This window comes from Xyrauchen texanus, chromosome 1 (genome assembly GCF_025860055.1).
Source record: "Xyrauchen texanus isolate HMW12.3.18 chromosome 1, RBS_HiC_50CHRs, whole genome shotgun sequence".
Classification (NCBI taxonomy): Eukaryota; Metazoa; Chordata; class Actinopteri; order Cypriniformes; family Catostomidae; genus Xyrauchen; species Xyrauchen texanus.
In genome coordinates this window covers 52,117,675-52,140,241 of record NC_068276.1, presented here as the reverse complement: position 1 = coordinate 52,140,241, position 22,567 = coordinate 52,117,675, and the positions used below count along the sequence as shown (strand labels likewise).

Below are 22,567 nucleotides of genomic sequence, written 5' to 3'. Positions count from 1 at the left end.
TCTAGGTCAATTCCATCGAAAACTGGAAACACTGGTTCTGTGGCCCTATCAAAACATTTATCAGTTTGTTTCAGCATTCCAAATAGCCCAACCCAGCAACAATGGCTCAACCAACGGACCAGTTTTTAAGCATGAGCTGATCTCAATTTATGATAAAATTGTTTTCAGAATTTATTGCTAAATAATATGTTTTTTTGTGTCATCCTGACGTCCTTATTAGATTTCTGCCTTTTCCCATTTAAGTAGATAGAATCTGATCAAAATCAGTAAAATTGATGAGCTGTGTAATGCATTTAACTATTGCACAATGGGGCAGTTTTAACTGTTCATGAGATGGATAGCCTGAGGGAAAATACTGTTCTTGTGCCTGAAGGTTCTAGTGCTCAGAGCTCTATAGTGCCAGCCAGAAGGCAACAGTTCAAAAAGGTAGTGGGCAGGATTGGAGTCCAGAGTGATTTTTCCCAGCCATTTTCCTCACTCTGGAAGTGTACAGTTCTTGAAGGGAGGGCAGGGGCAACCAATAACCTCTGCAGTCTGAACTGTCCTTTGCAGTCTTCTGATGTCTGATTTCATAGTTGAAATAAACCAGACAGTTATTGAAATGCAGAGGACAGACTCAATAACTGCGGAGTAGAACTGGATTGTGCTAGGTTGAACTTCCTCAACTGGTGAAGGAAGTACAACCTCTGCATGGCCTTTTTCACAATGTAGTCAATGTGGGTCTCCCACTTCAGTTCCTGTGAAATGGTAATGCCCAAGAAACTGAATGACTCCACTGCTGCCACAGTGCTGTTTAGAATGGTGAGTGGGGTCAATGTTGGGGTGTTCCTCCTACAGCACACAATCATCTCCACTGTTTTTAGTGTGTTGAGCTCGAGGTTGTTATGACTGCACCAGTGAGCCAGCCATTCAAACTTCCTTCTGTATGCAGACTCATCATCATCTTGGATGAGGCAGATGAAATTAGTATCATCTGCAAACTTCAGTAGCTTAACAGAAGGGTCCTTGGCGGTGCAGTCGTTGGTATACAGGGAGAAGAGTAGTAGGGAGAGCACACATCCCTGGGGGGCATCAAGGATAATCAGTGCTGATCATACATGTGCTGGAAGTGAATTTTCCCAGTCTTACTAGCTGCTGCCTGTTTGTAAGAAAGCTGGAGATCCACTGATATGGACATGGGAACAGAGAGCTGGGTTAATTTATTCCATAGGAGAGATGGTATGATGGTGTTGAAAGCTGAACTGAAGTCCACAGAAAAGAAAATATAAGAAAATTGAAGGGGATGCAGAAAGGGTATAGTGATGTCCTTATGGTGGGCCAACACCAGTCTCTCAAATTACTTCATGACCACGGACATCAGAGTAAAGTGTCTGTAGTCATTAAGCCCTTCCAGCACCTGATTGGAAAGCTGAACCTGCTGGGCCTGGACACCTCCCTCTGTAACTGGATCCTGGACTTCCTGACTGGGAGACCTCAGTCAGTCCGGATCGGGAACAGCATCTCCACCACCACCACACTGAGCACTGGGGCCCCCCAGGGCTGTGTGCTCAGTCCACTGCTGTTCACTCTGCTGACTCACGACTGTGCAGCAATGCACAGCTCGAATCACATCATCAAGTTCGCCGATGACACGACCGTGGTGGGTCTCATCAGCAAGAACGACGAGTCAGCACACAGAGAGGAGGTGCAGCGGCTGACGAACTGGTGTAGAGCCAACAACCTGTCCCTGAATGTCGACAAAACAAAATAGATGGTTGTTGACTTTAGGAGAGCACAAGGTGAACACACTCCGCTGAACATCGACGGCTCCTCTGTGGAGATCGTCAAAAGCACCAAATTCCTTGGTGTTCACTTGGCGGAGAACCTCACCTGGTCCCTCAACACCAGCTCTATCACCAAGAAAGCCCAGCAGCGTCTCTACTTTCTTCGAAGGCTGAGGAAAGCACATCTCCCAACCCTCATCCTCACTACATTCTACAGAGGGACTATTGAGAGCATATTGAGCAGCTGCATCACTGCCTGGTTTGGGACTTGCACCGTTTCGGACCGCAAAGCCCTGCAGAGGATAGTGAGGACAGCTGAGAAGATCATTGGGGTCTCTCTTCCCTCCATCAAAGACATTTACAAAAAACACTGTATCCGCAAAGCAACCAGCATTGTGGACAACCCCACACACCCCTCACACAAACTCTTTACCCTCCTCCCGTCTGGCAAGAGGTACCGAAGCATTCGGGCCCTCACGGCCAGACTGTGTAACAGCTTCTTCCCCCAAGCCATCAGACTCCTCAATACTCAGAGACTGGTTTGACACACACGTGTTGCACTTTAATTACTGTCACTTTATAACTGTCTGCTACCTCAATAACTGCTATGTGCACAGAACATTATCTCATAGTATGTTATGTTTACATTTTTAGAAACTGTCATCTTTTTGCACTACTGAGTACTGGTCGGCGCTGCACTGTCTATTGTCCTGTTCATTGTCAGAAATTTGTTGTACTGTCCTGTACTTTTTGCACATGTTTGCACGTGCACTTTATATAGGTATATGTAGGTTTTTTTATATAGGTATTTTATTTCGTTGTGTTGTCTCATGTGGTCCTGTGTTGGTCCTTTGTTGTTTTTATGTAGCACCATGGTCATGGAGAAAAGGTTGTCTCGTTTTGCTGTGTACTTTACTAACTGTATATGGTTGAAACGACAATAAAAACCACTTGACTTGACTTGACTAGACTTCTTTGGGACAGGGATAATCGTGGAGCGTTTGTAGCAGCAGGGAACTTCACACTGCTCCAGTGATCTGGAGCAAAATACCTCTCAGGTAAAAGCAGAGGTGTTGGTACATGTTTTATGATCAACAAATCCTGGTGTGATCAGAGGAATGTACATTCTATCAAGTCTTTCTGCTCTCCTGAACTGGAATTTCTCATGCTTCTGTGTCGACAATTCTGGCTACTGAGGGAATTCACAGTGGTCATTATCACAGCAGTGTACACCCCCCCCCAAAAGCCAACACAGACCGGGCACTCAAGGAACAGTATGAGAGTATAAGCAAGCAGGAAACCCTACACCCTGAGGCCATGTTCATTGTGACCAGGGACATTAAAAAAGACAACTTCAAGTAAATAGCACTGAAATACTACCAAAACATCAGTTTTAACACACAAGGGGACCATTGGGTTATGGACTATTGCTACTTTCCCTTCCGGGATGGCTACAAATCCCTTTCACTCCCACCATTTGTCAAATTGGACCATTCTTCCATTCTCGATCTGCCCGCTTACAGGCAGAAACTGAAACAGGATTTACCCACCCTCAGAACGATCCAATGCTGGATGGACCAATTCAATTCTAAGATACAGGACTGTTGATCACGTGGACTGGAAGATGTTCCAGTCCACCTCTGATGATGACAGTGGGGTCTACGCAGATACCGTAATGTGTTTCATCAGGAAGTGCATAGATGATGTAATGCTGACCAAAACAATACGGATCTACCCTAATTAGAAACCATGAATTAATAGCGATGTTTGTGTGGCACTTAATGCGTGGACCTCTGCTTTTAATTTCGGGGAACACAGAGGACCATAAACAAGCCAGTTATGCACTACGCAAAACTATCAGAGCAGCCAAACGCCAATGCAGGGAAAAGATTGAAGGACAGTTCAACACCATCGACTCTAGAAACTTGTGGCAGGGAATTAATATCATCAAAGACTTCAAAGGAAAAAAAACCCCACCGTAAACACCACTGCCTCTCTCCCGGTTGAGCTTAATACTTTTTACCCACACTTGTGGAGCGAGCTCATGCAGCCGAAGCTACAGAGGTTAGTTCACTCTCTTTCTCTGTAGTGGACTTGACCCGATCCTTCCTATGGGTGAATATCCGTAAAGCCGCGGGTCCAGACGGCATTCCGGGATGCATCATCAGAGCATGCGCAAACCAACTAGCTGGTGTTTTTACGGACATTTTCAATCTTTCCCTCTCCTTGTCTGTGGTCACCACATGCTTTAAAATGTCCACCAATGTCCACCAAAATAACTTGCGTAAATGACTGGCATCCTGTTGCTCTGATCCCCATCATCAGCAAATTATTTGAGAAACTAATCAGAGATTACATCTACTCTGTGCTGCCTACCTCACCGGACTCACTGCAGTTTGTTTACCACAACAACCGCTCCGCTGATGATGCTATTGCATCTACAACGCTCTGTCTTACCTGGAAAAAAGGAACACATATGCGAGAATGCTGTTTGTAGACTACAGCTCAGCATTCAACACCATTGTGCCCTACAAGCTTGATGTGAAACTCTGGGCTCTGGGTTTAAAGAGCTTGCTGTGCAGCTGGATCCTGGACTTCCTGTCAAGCAGACACCAGGTGGTTAGAATGGGCAGCAACATCTCATCACTGATGCTCAGCATTGGAGCCCCACAGGACTGTGTTCTCAGACCACTCCTGTATTCCCTGTACACACATGACTGTGTGGTAACACATAGCTTCAATGCCATCAAGTTTGCTGATGATTCGACAGTGATAAGTCTGAACACTGACAATGACGAAACAGAGAGGAGGTGCAAACTCTGATGCATGGTGTCAGGAGCACAACCTCTCCTTCAATGTCAGTAAGACCATTGAGCTTGTGGTGTACTTGCATAGATAAAACTTTAAAAGACATTGTTCTAAATATGTACTTTAAAATATGCAAATGTTCCATGCAGAGAAGGGAGGGTGAGCCACACTGGATGCCTGAATCTCTGGCCTGAGTAGTAGGAGATGTAACAGAATATAAACCATCCAACGTGCTAAGTATCCACTTCACATAGAAAGAGAGGATAACAGATCACTCAACGTTCTTAGTGTACATCCGAGAGAAAGAAGAAGATCAACCAAGTACCAAGTCTCACTAAAAGAGACTACTGCAATGGCAAGTTCGGAATCCCTTTACTAGGGAGATAATTATAACAAGCGAGCAAATCTTCTCTTCAAGTTTCGTGCATCTGCATGTTCCAGATTGTAAGAACCATCTCAGTGCTACCAGGAGATCAGTACTCCTCAGCTCCTTCATGTCCAAGGCTGTTAAACTGGAATCCAGCTCCTTCCCCACTGTAATGTGGCCCTGAGCCCCAGTCGAAGACATCGCCATAACCAAACTCATCGATCAATCAAGGAAAAAGTAAATATAGCTACTAAACCTCTTCCTGAGTCCTTGGCATTAATGTATACTATCAGTTTGTGATTATCTAATGTTCCTTAGATTGCATAATCTGTGTAATAAATGTCTTGCAAATAATCTTTGTGTTATTTTTTAAATAGAAATAAGGTTTTCACCTTATTAATTAACAGGGAAACAGCAACTTATCTTCCATGAGATAAAAGTCATTCTTTGCCAATGCTACATCCAATTCAATCATTTGCATCTTCCCATCCTATGCACTTTATTTACCTATTAATTTATTTTATCCTTGAGCATATTAGTACCATTTCATAGTTTTTGTTAGTTATTCTTGTTTATCTTTTTGTTAATAAAACTAATTGAATTACAACTGTGTGTTCCTTGTGTTGATGATACAGAAGATCTAGGCAGAATTTGACGAATCCTTCAGATTAATCAGATGACGACTCCCTCCAATTTACATATTTCTTTTACTGTTAAAGTGAAACTCCTTAGCTGGTGCCCTGAGGATTTTAAAGAATTCCCAAACTCACGGCCCTAAGCCTCAGCTGCGCTCCTTGAGCCATAAACATGTAACGACTGTGGGTCAACTGTGGGTCTTGGTCGGTCAGTGCCAAGTTGCAGATTACAGGTTGGGTTACCATGGGGTTGAGTGAGAAAAAGAAGGCCCTTGAGAGCTGCTAGCAGCCACACAATTCAGACCACAGGAGTATGGGAATGCTCCAATTAACTGGTGTGAGATGGGAAAAATCAGAATGTGTTAATGCCAAACACTCGCTATCTAGTAAAACCACATGGCTGACAGAAACCTCAGCATAGCTGTGCATTGTGATGCAAAGCACTGCAAATGTGTTCAGCACTGGGCTGGCTTAAAGCTGCTGTAAACAATTTTTTTGTAATTTTAATACCATGCATAAAAATGTCCCTATTACCAAACAGATATCACCAAATTAGGTGTTATGAGAAATAACAGCTGTCTCTGTGACAGCCTTAGGCTCTGTGAACAGAAAAAAGGTATTTTTCATATTGAATCAAAAACACTCTCTGCTTGTGAAGGATTTTGCACTGGGGGGGGGGGGGTGTTGGTTGGCTGACATGACTTTGAAGGGCAGAGTTTTGGACAAAGGCCATTTGGTAGAATGCTCTGTTCCATTCAACTTGGGAAGTCGGAATTTCCAACTTCCTACTTATAAAAGTGCAATGGAACACCACTTGAAGCTGGACTTTCAACTTGGAAACTCGTGAGGAAATCCACAACTCCAATTTCACTGAAATGCAGGAAGATAATTTATACAAACATTTTGGCACCCAGGTAGATTTACTCAGTTAATTAAACACATACAATTTTAAAAGGTTCAATCAGTTATTTTAAGTTTTACTTCTAATAGCAATTTTGAAACATATGTATAAAATCACCACTCATGTGAGATGAAGAGTTCAATCATATCAATAACCTCATAAAAGCTCTTTTATTCTATGCAGAGCAGGGGCACCTCATGGGGGCAGCAATGTTAGCATCACATGACCAACTGAATACTGCTTGCTTAATCTCAGTAAATGCCTGTTATTGGACACTTTAATTCATGGATTCAATTAATCCTGGTTTACTGTGCATTGTGAATTTCTACAATGACACTGGTAACTGAAAACGACTGTGTTTGAATGATGCGGCATCCAGGCCACAAGGTGTCAATGTAAGCCACTTCAACATACTTAAAAAAAAATTACAGAGTGCACCTTTAAGCAAACAAAAACAAAAACAACAACAAACACAACAAAAAACAGCATCATATAGTCAAGGTTCCTACATTGCAAATGTTTGCTAAACAAGTTTTATTAACATGTAGCGACAGGTCAGTAAAACAAGTAATTATACTCTCATTTTAATAGTACACCTGTATAACTAATTCTAGCATTGCATAGAATTGTTTATCCTTTGCAATTTGGTTGCTAGAAGACATCACTATTGACACCTGCTAGCAAGCAGCAACCAATGGATGCCTTTATGGTCAGAGATCCACAATATGACTTAGAATTATCCCACATCAGACTTTTAATGAAATGTAGTGGAAATTAGTAAAATGGCAGAAGTTAGCAAAGTGTTTGGAATTGCTTGCAGTATCTTTAAGATCGGCCTTTCAATAATACAGTACTGTCATTAACATAAAAACAAAGGCTTTAATACAGTACTGTGATTACACTTCGCATATACTATAATGTCAGGATTAATACAAAGTTTTGTGCATTTTTTGCCTTCCATTGCCATTGTTTCTTATGCACAGTATAGAAGCTTACTGAAAACTACAATCTCAGCTCAATGTGACAAAAAATAATAATCATAATAATAATTGTATTAATTTCATTTGATATAGCACTTTTCATTGTAAAACAAAGGTGATGAAAAATAAAGGAAAATGAAGACTGCAGAAAGTATGGCTGGTAAAGATGGGTTTTGAGACATCTCTTGAAAATGTTTAAATAAACACTACCGTTTTCTACAACATTTAATTTGTCATTGAATGGAGCCAGAACAGATTTTCTATGTATAGTAAGATGTGCAGTCCTATATGTAAGTGGCATATCTTCATTACAGTTAAAGAGGATACAAATTCCTTAATTTAACAAAAATTAAAACAATTTTACTGATATCGAGATTGCCAGCGATTGCCAATTCTTCTTCAAAGCAACAACAGTCTTAAAGCAACCAATCAGTGCATACATTTTGAACAGCATTTTGCTGAAAGAACTAGGAAAAATATATACAAAATCTTAATATGTTCTGACAGCACGCTAAATTAAAGAATAAAAAAATTAGGCCCTTTTAACATTATCAAACATCAAAGAAAGCATTGAAAACCACTGATAATTTCTCATGATAAACGCATCTCATAACAAAGGCACTGTAAGGCAGATCATATGTTTAATGTGGGACATTGCCCCAGTAAAGCAGTAGAGCTGGGCATGTGTTATTTTGGTGAATTACCACATTTCAACACCATAAAACTCTCACACATCACTAAACTTACAGACTGCTCTCAAGCAGATTCTTGGCACAGAGATTCAGTATGTTGCAACTTCCAAAAGCTGGTTTACTTACTTACATTCCATATAGCTTCAGCCATAGGCAATTACGGTCTATTACATGAAGCATGCTATCATATACATTACTGTTCGAGTAAGACTGATACTAAAGGCTTGTCAGCAGAATTCACTGTTCAAATGTCTTTAATACAGGAAGGGAAAGGGTGGGGAGCCATTGTCAACAAGAAATTATGAAACCACTAAACGACCCAGATGGCCTAAATGAAAGCACCCAAAAATAATGAAAATCAAGGGTGGCAGATGCATGTCTTGTATGCTAAAGCAAAAAACAATGAAAACTACTGCTGTCGCTCAAACTGAGTCATTGACACTTTTTCAGGTCTCTTAGTTGTGTATGTTGGGTCACAATCAACCCTCAAAATAATTTCCTGTTGGCTACAAATTAAGCGGCAGGCAATAAAAGCCACACAAATTCTTTAGCAAATATATTTTTAAGAAGAAATTCTGTTGAGATATAGACACTGCATCCCCCACTGAAATGATTTCCTCTTGGCTATGAATTTAGCACCAGACAATAAAAGCCATGCACATTCTTCAGCAAATATTCACCAGGGACACAGACACTATATCCTCAATTGATAAGAAAGTGGCACATTCAATTGCATGGTTTATCTGAATTGCACTGTCCTTCAATCAGTCACTTTACCTGAAAAGAGAGGGGTGCAGAGTGAATCCTGGCTGAACTGAAGCCTAATGAAGCTAGGTAGCCAAGTATTCGTTTGAGTGTTTAAAACAAATCGATCAAATTCCCCTGCTAAAGAAAACAGAATGGTTGTTAAAATGAGATGTCATGGGGCCTGTACTCCCCTGGACCCAGAAGCTGAGCACAGGCAAAGAGCCAGACGTCCTTTTGACGGCAGTCTAACTGGAGCCAGTATTGCCAATATTTTATAAATATTAAAGGAATAATATAGGTTTAAAATATAGTTTTTATATATATAGAGAGCATCCCAAACATCCTGACACAGCAATAGTGGTTTAATGGTGTGATATACAGACTTATCTTTTTGTCCATAATTTTACAATTCTATTTGGCCAAGCTGATCACACTGTAAATTTGGCAAAATTAGGTCAAAAGTTTTGCTGCTGAAATTGGTCTGTGGTTACCAAAATGCAAATCACTGCCCCCATATGTGTCTCACAGCTTATAATTAGCATTAGAGAGAAATGTGTTCACATTTGAATTAATGCAAAAATGTCTGCTAGGGGATGCCACTTGTCAGTTATTCAACTGATTGGGGTTGATTTCAGAGTACATGAACTTTCAGAAGCAGCATGTTTATTTGCAATGTGATCATGTTGTGTATATGTAAGTATTTTAACATAATATATATATATATATATATATATATATATATATATATATATATATATATATATATATATATATATATATATACACACACATATGTGTATATATATATATATATATATATATATATATATATATGTGTGTGCATATATATACACACACACATATATATATATATATATATATATATATATATATATATATATATATACATATATATATATATATATACATATATATATGTGTGCATATATATATACACATATATATACACATATATATATGTGTATTAATTTGTAGAGATGATAAGCAATTTATAGTTTGATTCTTCCCAAAAAAAAAGTGTAAACATTATGGCTTTAACAAAACTGTTTGTATGTCCATCACCTTTAGGTCAACTTAGAAACATTGGCCAATGACATATACTGCAGATTTGGGATGGGACCAATAGAAAAATGGAAGATTAAAGGATTGTTTGAAAAATCTGTTAAAAAATATTAGCATAATATAGTTTTGATATAAAGTTTAATTTATGCTGTTTGCAGCCAGCCTGACACAGCAACAGTGGCTCAAAGACTGGTCTGAGGCCATTTGCATTTGTCCAACCAATGAGTGCCTTTTGGTGAATCTAGCGGCACAGAAATTATTCAATAAGACAGCTGGAAGAATATGACATCAACTGAATGGTATCACTGAGGTCTGTGACTTCATTGCATTGCAATACTAGTTAGAAACATAAAGTATCACAAAAGTAAATACTTTTACATGCATGATACTGAATGGATAATAGATGGGCCTGAGCACTGTGTGCCTGTGGCACTAATGGCACGTTTCCACTGCATGTTACAGTTTGACTCGCCTCAACTCTACTCGCTTTACTTTTCTGAGCTTGCATTTCCACTGCAGTTTAGTGCCTCCTCAGCGTGGGTGGGATTATAGGCTGATCGTCATAGCTGTGCCACCTCTATTGCCGTGACATCATCTTAAACACGACACAAAGTGACCAAAACTAACAGAACCGCTAGCTGTTAGCTACTATCTCATTATGCTGCATAAAGCAGTTGTTGCATTGTGATTTTACACAAGTGTAACAGTTAAATTGGCCTGGTTGCTTTAGAAGAGAAGCTTCCAGTAGCTGGTCAACAAAATAAAGTGAAGCTTTCAAGCAGAGTATAGAGTTAACATAACAAAACGTACCATCCTCCATAGTGGCTGAGTCCAGAACACTTTCCATCCCATTGCTCGCCAGTTTAGATAGCATCCATTTGGTCGAACCACTTCCACATTTCCTTGATGGTTCTGTAGTCCCATTTAAGTTTTTTTTTTACTTTTTCCAACACTGTTGGAAGGTCCGGTGGTAGCCGTGTGCAGCCAATAGCTGAGACACTTCCTCAGAGATGTTTTCGTTTCGCTCATCGCTAACGAGTGGACCGTCTGCACCTTGTTAATTGACCACGGCGTAGTTTTGCACACAGCCATTTCTTTTTTAACAATTAGAAAGTCTCGTGAACAAATGATACAGCTATTGCTGTTACTAACTTGAACATCAAACATCAAAATTTCTCATTTCTCATAACATCAAACTAGCGGGTTGATGTTGCGTATCGGAAATCCAGTGACGCTGGTAGTGACGATTCTCTCTAACCAATCAGTGATATGCAGGATTTTGACGTCACATTTAGTATTGGCTCGGCTCGCTTGGAACCTCGACCGAGGTGGTACTAAAAAAGTATCAGGTACTTGGTACTATTCACAATGGAAAATCCCAAAAAAGCGAGCAGAGTCGAGTTGTATCGTGCGTGGAGAAGCCCCATAATTCATTCTACTCCAGTCATATTACATTTCAAAGCACAAGACAGGTACATGGAGAGAGAAGGGGAAGTGAACCCAGGTCACAGCGGGCCTTCAAAAGAACATAATCAACTTTAATAACACCAATCTGATTTTATATTTGCTCTTTCCTGCCAAGAAGTGCCAGCTACCAAGCTAGGGAGAAATAAAGAGAGCACTATACATTAGTCATTTATGCCCACTCTCGGTTTCAGCTACATGCAAGGCCTCATTTGATTTAAGATCTACTCTGGTGTTTTGATAACACCCATTTTTCCACACTGCTCCTGACTTCAAGAAAGAGGAAGAGGTATGTGGCCAATCTATTTTCAATATGTATACGTTTTCATTATAAGGGTTACGGATAAGGAAGATTTGAGTGATATTTGCTGACACTGGTGCTTTTTTGCTGTTGGTGCCCATCTCATCATCTTCTGAGGGAAGCTTTTCAGTAGAGAGGAAAACAGAAACAATATACAGTCTCACGCCATGACATATCTTGCCAACGCTTGATCTTTTTAAAATGTAGAAACCAACTTCTCAAACTAGCACTTTCTGTACCCACACTGTGTATTGTCAGACACTCTTTCCCCCACAGTATAGGAAGATTTTCCACACATGGGGAAATATAGTGCCTAGGCACAAAGGTCTACCCTTAACATTTCCTTGTTACTGAAGTTAGGCCAGGGATCCCAGTCATTACTGCACTGATAGGGTTCACATCTCTTTGAATTGACAGGGTTTTGGCTCACTCGAAGCAACATTACACCCTTTGGTGTGAAAGCTCTCCTGGTTGCAATTTGCACTTCAAGCATCATGCTTGAGAAATGAGGTGCTGCCCACGAGTGACCAAGCCAGAAAAGAAGGGGGCTCTTTTCACCACCTTCTCTTGTTCCTGACAGGTTGTTTGATTATTTTCCCATATTTGTGGGGTGTTTGAAGATACTGGTTCTACCATGCTGGTTTATCCTCTCATATGTATAAGTGAGAAAGAAAGACAACTAAGAAAAAAGAGAAAGATTTTTCCTTGATCTTTTGAGATTAGATCTTGTACTATAAAATATTTTAGAATTCAAATGTTACTGAACTTAGTGGCATCAGACAGATAAATACATCAACACAGGCAGTGCATGTTTAAGTCAATGACACCTTTTGGGTGATCAAAAATTTGGCCCACCCATTCACTGTAAGGTAAAAATGAGAAAGCAGGACACTTTTATTCCAAAACATCAAAATAATTAACGATAAAAGAATACAATAAAGTTCATCAAACCTTGTGCTGTTCCTGAATGTGTAGCACCTACGACTCTGTATATTGTTCTGTAGAATTCCAACATAAGAAAAGATTGACGTAAGTTTATTTTTAACAACGTCTCTGATTTCTTTGATTGTTTTGTTTCAAAGAGCACGTTTCTAAACAGTGTGATCTTATGAGAATTCATATGTATTCTGACGTAAAATTTGGTTCAAGCAAACATACATTCTCTTAATATTAACGTATTGACAGCATCTAAATGTAATAATTTTACATATTAACACCTATAGAAATGTACAAATGTTAACGTGTACTGTTTGAATGGATTAATATTGAATAATTTATAGAATTAATCAATTAAATACATTATATATCATACGATCAATGAGATTAGTTAAATGCCATCACATTTATGTAACGCAGTTGACATTATAATATGACATTTTAATGGTTTCATTCAGTTCTGTGTGATTTCTGCAGCCCTATTCAAAGTTTTAAAGGATTATATCACCAAGACTAAATAAAAAAATGTTAAAATGAATAAAAACTCGTTAAACTCGTAATCGTTCAATAATTTAATTTTATTTATGTTTGCTATGGGACACAAAGGAGTGTTCAGAATATGCCAAAAAAATAAATAAAAGCACCATACAACAATAATATAATTAATCCATAAATTTGTTAGCTATAATCCAAATCTACAGGCTGCTTTCTGTGAAGAACAGACTGCCACATCTGCCACAGCACCGTCGTGCTCGCCGTAAACATCAACCCATCTGGTTTTGGTTTTCAAAGGCTGTGTCTCCTTTGGAAGGCTGCGTCCTCCGGAGGTCACGTTTATCGGCCGCATTTGTTGGCCGCATACGTCTCGTTTCAGAAAATCGAGTAGGACACTTCGAATGCAGCCTTCTTTCATGGGAATTCGGAGGATGCATGAGGTGTATCCTTCATGGGCACTCAGGACCCACAATTCTTTGCTTCAACAGAAATGTCTACAAAAAATAAATTACGCCAATTTGCCAGTAAATATGATGTTCAAATGCAAGAAATGTTAATTCCCAAGTTAAGGTACCTCAGTAGGTGGGTGCAGAGTATGTAATATGTATAATTATATTAATATTTAATTAAAATAAAGCTTTAGACTAAAAGTACACCTGTAAAATCTATTTTCTTTTATGTTTACATCTTTATAACTCTCATAAAAATGTACCTCATGCATTACCTTCCTGAGGGATTTTGTTCTCTTCTCACTCAATGCTTGTTAAAGAGTGGCATGCTGTCATAGAAACCATGTTACATTCCATTTCCATTTGTCCTACAAAGGCCATCTCATTTAAACGAAGCTTGTTGATAGGACGCTTGGTATACTGCAGCCTTCAGTCCTACCTAGCACACAGCCTTCGAAACAAGACAGCCAAAATTACAAAATTGCCACCCCAAAAAGCATTACGACCAGCGTTTTTACGGCAGTGATGTCAAATGCTCATTGGCTTTCAAGCGTCTCATGACCGTTTACAACATGCTGTATTCTGCTATATATACATGTTTGAATGAGATATCACAGCGCCATTATGGAGTGCATTAGGATAAGATTTACAGCAATTAATAATGTAAATTTTACTCTCTACCTTACACAATGCTATTGTATGCCATCAGGGAGCACAACAGATGTTGCACATTGCCCTTTGGACTACTTTTGTATTAGTATTTTCTGAATACATTTTTGTAATTAAATGTATCTGCCTGTTACTCTTATGCTGATGGGAGAGACGAAATGGGAGAGTGTGGATCCAAAGGAAGACTATTTTATTAATGTAACTCACAAGATGAAGAAGACATTAAGATGAAAATAAAACACTTGAGATTTACCAGTTTGCTGGTAAATATGAATGTAACGCTTAATTAACATGTTAACAAACAAACTAACAAAAACCAATGATGAGGGAAGGAAACCAGAAGGTATAAATACACAGAAGGATGATGATGGAACAGGGAACATCCGTGGAAGATGGAGGGCAGGTGAGGGAAATCAACAAAGGTGCATCGTGGGAAATTAAGTCCATGTATAAGGGGGAAACAAAGGGCAGTCATGACAGTTACGCGTTTCATATGCTTAATAAATGGTTATGGTCAGGTTTAGGAGTAGGTGTGAGATTAGTGGCTGTAAAATATTTTGTAACAAAAATAATTGTTACTGTACATTAATTTACTTTGAAGAATTTAGAAAAAAATTATAAAAACCTATCATTACAGAAACCATGCTCTCCTCAGAAACTGTGGTTTCAAAATTGTCCCACTCATAATTATGACTTGAGGTGGCATTCATGTGCAATTTCTGAGTGCGAAACTCTTATTTATGATCATTAAAGAGTGGTAGTATAGGTGGCCATCAGGGGAGAAAAAAATATATTATTTATAGTAAAGTATGATAGGACCTTTAAACTTTGCTATCCTCTATCTCACTATATACATTGATATTTTGTAACTCTGAATTTTCCAAAACCTTATAGCAAGACATCTGTCTCTGTCCTCAGACAAACAGTCTCTGTTAAGAGACATTCATCTTTTTGTGTCCGTAGCTTTTATAGCAAAGGTATCTCCTTGAAATGACCTAGTGTTGTAAATCAAACTAGAGTGTGTGACCTGTAGATACCTTGCTTGGTGCCAGTCTGCCTCTTGAAAAAAAATCACATGGATCTGTGCTGACATTTTCACCTCTTATTTGTACAGTAGATTAGATGTTCCTCATCTTGACATGGGCTGTGAAATGAGGGAGGTACCCGAGTCAGAGATGAGACTCGCTCCTCAGTTACTCCTTGTATTCACACGTGCCTCTCACCTAATTTGTCTTCTGCTGTTTACTGGTTCAAATTCCTAAAAGGGCTTCTGTACTGTAAACTATATGGAAGTAAATTCATGACTAAAGTCTTTGAAGCATAAAAGCATGTTGAATTGCTCTAATCAAAAAAATATTTGCTTTGTATTATCAGTGCTTGCATTTTGGGAAGCTGAAATATAACACTGTTGTATTTTTAAACATTGAATATTTTGTTTGGAAACATTTCACAACTAAATTCATTATTAAAATTTCAACAATAAATATTCACCTTCCAAAGTTAATTTCCAAAATATTCAGTTAATTTGAAATACATTTTTAGATTTTTCGATAGGTAAAATTCAGCCTCATTTCGCTTAACAAAATTTGCTTCCTCAAAAATGGTTCAAAATTCGGTTGGAAATTCAACTTTCTACATCCAGGAACTGCAGGAAAAGCAGCAGAGTACCGATGCACAATCTCAACCTGATGCTATTTGTTCTCACCAATAGTTGGTTCAATGCAATCGGGTGTTGACTGCCGAAGCGCAAAGCTACAGGTAGAGATAACATGTACGTTTTGAGCTGTGTACAGCTCCCTGGAGATCAACAATTACAGAAATACTCATCAGACTGTCTGGCACCAAAAATCATGCCACGGTAAAAATCACTGAGATCAATTTTTTCCCCATTCTGATGGCTAATGTGAACATTAACTGAAGCTCCTGACCCATATCTGCATGATTTTATGCACTGCACTACTGCCACGATTGGCTGATTAGATAATCGGATGGATGATTGTTGGTGCCAGATTGGCTGGTTTGAGTATTTCTGTAAATGCTGATCTCCTGGGATTTTCACGCACAACAGGCTCTAGAATTTACTCAGAATGGTGCCTAAAACAAAAAAATATCCAGTGAGCGGCAGTTCTGCGGATGGAAACGTCTTGTTGATGAGAGAGGTCAACAGAGAATGGCCAGAATGGTTCGAACTGACAAAGTCTACAGTAACTCAGATAACTGCTCTGTACAATTGTGGTAAAAATAATATAATCTCAGAATGCTATTGTGAGATGCTGCTTGGTGCTGTTTTGGTGGCACAAGGGGGACCTACACAATATTAGGCAGGTTGTTTTAATATTGTGGCTGATCGGTGTATTTCAGAAGACAAAAAAAGTGCTGAAAAAATCACTATGGAATCTATAGGCAGTCTCCACAGACAGTGCATGCAATGTGATAGGTCTAAATGTACAAAACACGTAATACAGTATAACACTATATTAGCCTTCATTGATCAACATAATTGTAATGCAATAGAAAGACGATATGTTCTTTTTAAACAGATTACTTAAGAAGACATATGTGAGTAATGTGACTACACAGTTTAAAACCTAAATAAACGTACTTTAATAAATAATTTAAATATGGTTAACAGAGGAGATTAGAGCGGGAGTGTGAAATGAGAGATTCCCCTCGCTCTTCATCCTCCTTCACTTCTTTCTTCCTCCAATAGATGGTTCATATTGGCTCGCCTATAGTCTTTCTACAAGACAGTAACAAATTGCATGCTGAATAATGGCAGTAAGGCTACAAGTACAACGAACTTTGAACTCTAATGAGAAGATCTATTAATATTAAACAGGTTCAAAGTTTCACTTTGTTGTATGTCATGCCACACCATTCGGGGGCCTCAAAAATAAATTTTGCCTAGGGCCTCTCAGTGTCTAGAACCAGCCCTGAATCACCGATTGCTCTGTAGGTAGATATAGGCATGATGAAGTAGGGTGACGACAGTACTGAAAAAGGAAGCCTTGTCCTGCATTTCAATTATTTATCTATATTAATTTTTAGTTGTATGTGTAACAGTGGCCAGCTGATAGATAGCTGTGCAATGTGTAGAAACCTCACTCTCCTGACCTCAAGAGGTGCACTAGCGACTGATGCAAGAGGCTGCAGCCTTTAGCCTCCTTGTTTGCGCACCCGCCTCCCATGCCGGTGACGCCGGTACGAGTCCCGTACGGAGCGGGTAGAACAGGAGTGTCACAATGGTGCCATGACCTGGATGGGAGTGAGGTTTGGGCGGGTGAGTGTAATGGTGGCCAGGTGATAGATAGCTGTCAATATGTATAAACCTCACTCTCCTAACCTCAAGAGGTGCACTAGCGACTGTCGCTAGAGGCTGTAGCCTTTAGCCTCCTTGAAGCCGGTTCAAGTCCCGTATGGAGTGGAAAGAACAGGAGCATCACATATGAAAACATTATATTAATTTCTAGCAGAGACATCTTTGCCTATTTTCATTTGTAAAAGTCAAAGCTCAGTTTTCAGCTTTTCCAATGTTAGATAAAAAAAATATATAAATAAAAAAAACGTATTACTGGGATAGGCTCTAGTACCTTCGTGACCTAACATAGGATAAGTGGGAATAAATTAATGTATATTTAAAAAAAAAAAAATAATTATATAGGCAGAGTTTCCCGATAACAAGTTTCAAGTTGCAAACTTTTATGATTGTCTTAATTAATGCAGCTTATTATATTACATGCCTGTTTCCCAAAACAGCAATTAGATTGCTCATTTAAATTAGAACTGAAAGGATTTGTTATGGGAGCTGTCCAACGCTGAAACCTTGGCCAATATGTCCAGGAATTTGTCTTTAATGCAGAAATACTGACAAGCAAGGAAATTATATGTAACCTCGTCGAGACGCCGAAAGTTAATGACGATCACTGCAGTTAATTAAAGAAATAATGATGACAGATTTTCAGATTGATACTCAACTTTATAGAGATTAATGATAGAAATGCATGCATGTGAACGCTTGCAATGTGAATCATAATAAGGGGCTCTAATGTAGCTAAAGTTTTGTTTCTTTTGCTGGAAACTGAATGCACACGGAATTGTATTTTTTCTATTCATAAAATGCTTCGCATATTTATTTATTTTCCTAAATTAAGTTTTTGAATCATTGAATGTAAAACCTGGTGTAGTACTTTTTGTCAGTTGTGCAAATTGTCCCTTCATTTACTTGTGCATTTGTCTTCTGGATTTTGGAAAATAGCTCTGCAACATTCTAAAGTAATCTAATAAACTTTTATGACAAAATATTCAGCCTAATATTTGGATATATTAACAGGCCTACCAACTCCATTGATAAAAGTGACATACTTTCTTTAGGCTAATAAATTAATTATAATAAATATAAAATAAATGTAATACATTTTTCCCTTGGCACACCCAAATACTGTTTCTGGCTATGGCTTGCTAATGATCCAAATATATCAATACAAGTTATTAAATATTCCTTATTCTCCAATAAACTGTGAAGCATGTGAGAAAGATACATTTAAATTGCACTTATGACTTTCGAGTTGTTAATTTACAAAGTTTTTACATTACTACTTTGATAGTGATGCATTTTGGGAAACGCTCCGTAGAGATTAAGTACTACTTTGATATTAACATTCTACCTAGTGCCACAGAAACCCAGCCATGGACAAATAATTGACATGAGAAAAAAAGCTTCTAATTCGAGACTGGTCACCCTACTTTATTATACGTAATACCTACACAGCAATCAACACTTCATACATCGGAGTTATGTACTAACATGGACAATGTATCGGCAATCTTTTTATAAACATTTTTAAAAGCTAATGCATTCCACATACTGTTCTGCACTTCACTACAACATAAATGCATTCGCTCCGTATGGTCCAATGGGTCGAGCTGGGTGCGCAGCTTTGCCACACCTTTTGATAGACACACAGCCTAGAGACTTTTATAGCTGCCAGCTAAATAAAACAGGCTGCGTATCTAAGAAGTAGGCCAAGTAATTTTGCATGCAGGTGCGAGGGACATCAATAGACTATTTCTAAAACAGACAACTAATATTTCTCTGGCACATGTAGGTTGCAGAAGCCATGCCTACACAGAAGAAAGTTGACACGAAGCCCTGTATAGACCCTTCCCTGTCTAGTACGGTTTGTGTCACAGGCATTCATAGTCTGGTTGTTTGATGAGAGAGAGACAATAGATAGTTGCAATAAAAGTTGAGCAGCGGTGGATAATTAATCTTTTGCATGACACTGAAGAACTGATTATGACGCGGGTTGACCAATCAATGGAAAGGTGTATTTCATGCCCAACCAAAATCAAATATTTATCTATCAAAATGTCCACTGCTGTTCTCTCTACCTGTAGCTTTGGTCTTTAGCAGTCAACACCCGTTCGCATCGCAACACATTTAAATGAAAGCACTGTAAATTTAACGCATTTAAATGAAAGCACTGTAAATTGAAAGCATTTAAATGCAAGCACTGATAATACAATGCATTTTTTTTGCATCTTTGATTAGAGCAATTCAACATGCGTTTATGCTTCAAAGACTTTAGACATAAATTTACTTCCATAAAACTGTCTGCTATTCAACTTCCAGACTGTCTGATGTCCATACAACCCTTGAAGTTGGCATATATAGTAGTGTTGGTGTACTCGAGTTCAGACTCAGATTTGATACTGTGCATCAGTTTTCACGCATATATGTAAAAAATTGTACAACTCAGTCCATCACATATTAGTAGCGCAACCTCTGTGTGTTACCTGTATAACTGGCACTTGGCCTTGGTAGCTCAGCAAGTAAACACACTGTCTACCTTGCAAGTTCAGATCCAGGGCGTGCTGAGTGACACCAATTGGCCCGGTTGCTAGGGTGGGTAGAGTCACACTGGGTTAACCACCTCATGGAGGTTATAATTTGGTCCTAGCTCTCGGTGGGGCACATGGCACATGTGCGTGGATGCTGCAGAGAATAGCGTGAGCCTCCACACACACTAGGTCTCCGCGATAATGCGCTCAAGCCAAGTGATAAAATGCACGGATTGACTGTCTCAGACGTGGAGGCAACTGAGATTTGTCCTCCGCCACCCAGATTGAGGCAAGTCACCACGCCGCAACAAGGACTTGGAGCGCATTGGGAATTGGGCATTCCAAATTGGGGAGAAATGGGAGAGAATTAAAAAAACATTTTTTAAATACAATGAAGAACACAAATGAGAATTCTTTATTCACCTATTATCTATACTAAATATAATGCAAAATTTGTTATCTTGTCTTTAGGGAAGTAGGCTACACCTGGACACAGCAGGATGACTGAAAATTGTGAAGTGTAGTACTGTAGTATATCAATATTTTGTTAATGGTATATGGTCTTTTCTGTTTTGTTTCTGTTCTGGTTGTAATGACTAACGCAGCTTTCACTTTCTCTGGTGTATGTTTGAATGGAGGGGGAAAGCAACAAATAATTTAATGTCAACAGAAAACAATAAGAAGTGTGTTAAAAGACAGTTTTGTCTTCATACACCTAAAGCATATGCTTTCATCCTGAAACCACACTGAAATTTGTTCAGCAGTATAATAATCATTTGTTTTTTTGCATTTATATTGACAAATTTTTTTTCCTAGTTGTGATGTTTAAAATAAGCTTCAAATATTGATGTTGTGTTTACGGTTACAATTTTAATTCAGATTCTTGAACAGATTAATTTGAACTCGACTCAGACTCTGTCTTGAGTCTGACTCTGCCCCTTCTGGACTTGGACTCGACTCGGACTCGATTGTTTAAAGACTCGACTAAAGTGGACTCGAACCCAAAACTAATATATAACATTTTATGTAGGTGCCCAAATGGGTCAATATCACTGGATTAAAAGGATGAATTCTGTCACCCTTTACTTGCCCTCATGTTGTTCCAAACCTTTATGATTTCTTTCTTCCGTGGAACACAAAAGGAGATGCCAGACATAATGTTACACTCAGTCACCAATGAATGATGATAGAATTAAATTTTACAGTGAACTATCCTTTTAACAAATGGTACAAAGCAAACAGGCATTCTAAGGTCATTTCAGTGCTTAATCTGTAGTACCTCTGATTTATCTGTAAAGCACTTATTTCAACTTCTGTTGTTTATAAATGTGCTATAGAATAAAACTCGCATTGAATAGTATGACTGTTTGAAGCAAAGTAAAGCTAAAATCTAGGATTATCAGATTCAGGCCTTTTCAGCGTGCTGTCACACACACATTTATGCAATAGGATTTAATAGGAATGAAGATCATGGATTTGTGATCTTATTCCTTAGAAGGACACCAAGAATGGTCAGGGTTACCAGTTATGCATCTATGTTTTCACTCTTTAAAATGTAACAGAAACAGAATACAAATACGCTGCATGAATCATAAAACTGGTTATAAACATTTTGTGTAAAATACATATAAAATGTATCCTCTGTTTTTGTAATTCTATTGCTATTTCTAAATAATGCCTTCAAACTGTTATCCATTTTTAAAAATGGTATGGATTAATGTAACAAACTAAGCTCATTCTTAAAGTCTAAAAGGAAGCTACAAAAGAACAGAGAGTGACAGGATTATTTAAAACCCAAAACTGCTACAGTATGAAGGGGCTTAACATAAGAAAATGGTATATTCAAAAGCATATTCTCTACAGCTGATGACTCACTTATAATGTATACACTACAAATGGTCTGATTTGTGTATGTGCATAATAAATGTGAAATTGTTGTTTAAGGAGTGGGTCGGGCTCTCTATTTGCCATGTGGTCTAATGATTTACAAGACTAAACAAATGCTTTGGACTTCTGTATTTTAATTAAACCGAAACCGATGATAAATCTTTAAGGTGCTGGCAACTGCATTCAGTTTTTAGGCAGGACATATATGTTGAAATGCTACTTAGATACTGGATACACACTGTATGTTGTAATCAAAACATGAAGCTACATTACATCTGTTTTTAATTTTGTTGAATAAACATGCTGATATGTTCACTTTTGAATGGGTCTCAGTGGGCATTTACAATTGGTCACATTTTTACTGATCGGACTGCTATCTGATTAAATAAGCTGATTCCATTTACACTTGGCCACATAAATGTGTCTCCGCAAAAACAGATACAAATCTGACATTCAATCCCCGCTCTAAATAATTTTATTTATATTTTTGTTATTTATTTTTTTCCCTCTAGGTTTGTCATAGTGATCTCAGAAGAACCGGTACTTCTG

General features: G+C 38.5%; 1 protein-coding gene across 1 annotated transcript in view; it reads right to left on the bottom strand.

Moving 5' to 3' along the window:
• The window catches only part of LOC127650500 (ADAMTS-like protein 1), a 177,226-nt gene that overhangs the window by 102,871 nt on the left and 51,788 nt on the right, over positions 1-22,567 (bottom strand). The gene's annotated exons all lie outside the window — the stretch shown is intronic.